The sequence below is a fragment of the Aplysia californica genome, unplaced genomic scaffold, assembly GCF_000002075.1.
Source record: "Aplysia californica isolate F4 #8 unplaced genomic scaffold, AplCal3.0 scaffold00815, whole genome shotgun sequence".
Taxonomy (NCBI): Eukaryota; Metazoa; Mollusca; class Gastropoda; order Aplysiida; family Aplysiidae; genus Aplysia; species Aplysia californica.
This window is the reverse complement of record NW_004798085.1, coordinates 51,959-53,425: the sequence shown is the minus strand read 5'-3', so window position 1 is coordinate 53,425 and position 1,467 is coordinate 51,959.

Here is a 1,467-nt window from a genome sequence, read left to right as displayed (position 1 = left end):
GCTACAAAAGACAAGAGAAAAACCACCCAAACAGGAAAATAATTGAACAGAGACGACCGAAGAAACGGATTCATGGAAGATCAATACTTGACACAGCCACTGAACTAGTAGAAAAACATAATCTTCCATGTAACAGAGAAATGCTGAAACCCTTAAGACCAGAACTTCCCCCAAACACTAACATCAAGAATGCCAACATCAAAACTCCCTCATAAAAGAGACAGTGAAAAAGGAATGTGACCCAGTAGAACTGAAGACAACAACTCTTAAGACAATTGACTCCTACCCTAATGATTCAATTCATATTTATACAGACGGGTCAGCCTTCAAGGGAACTATAAACGCAGGCTTTGGGGTAAGAATTGAACATCCTGACAAAACATGTGAAGAGCTATTTGATGCATGTGGTACTTCTTGTACAAATTACGAGGCTGGGGCCATCGCCATTGAAGCTGCAATCCTCCACCTGACCAACATTTTCATAAAACATCCAAACAAAATCAAGAACACTATTATCTTTACAGACGGAAAGTCAGTACTCCAAGCTTTGGAAAACATGAATTTCGAAAGCCCAGCCTGCCTATCTGTGGCTCAAACAATCAACACCTTCCTACAGACCTATGCCGTCGACCTGACACTACAGTGGATACCTGGCCACAGCAACATCCCAGGAAACGACAGAGCAGACACCCTTGCCAAGAAGGGAGCATCACAAACACAATCACACAACCCAGTATCACAACAGACAGCCAAGAACATCATCAAATTTTAATGCAACACCAGGGAACAGTGGCTGAATGGATGGGCAATGGGCAAAACTGGAAGAACTGTATTTGCACTCATGACAGCCCCCAACTCTAAAGATGCAATAAATTCCCTGAGTAGAAGAGACCAAGTCACAATATTTCGCCTGCGAACACAACAAATACCACTAAATTCCTACCTCAATAGGATCCGCAAGGATACCCCACCCGACTGCCCGTTGTGTGACTGCCAGGATGAAACAGTACCACACCACCTCTTTAACTTCCCAGCACTTTATGACCTGCGTAGCACCTACCTACCTGCCTCCCCAGACATCGGAAATACTCTATACAGCGACAAAGCACACCTGATTAAATCCTGTAAATTCTTTGCCATACATCGACAGACCGAAGGGCTAGAACCCAAAATGGCCGCTGGATCGGAAAAGTAAAGTAATTTCCTTCCTCTGACACCAGACAAACTCCACCTCTTTCATTCGCAAATATCTCGACTTTTGTACAAGATAGATGGGTAGTCTTTTATCAAAGTCAATGCAATTATACAAGCTTTAAGATTATATTATAAATCTCTCCATTTGCTCAAAAATTGATGAGCGGTTAATTCCTCTATGTTATAACGCAACGTTTTAAAATAGGCTCCTGAAGTGAAGCAGTATGAACGTTTTTTTTAAATTGTTTTCTATTTATTTATTTATTTATTTAT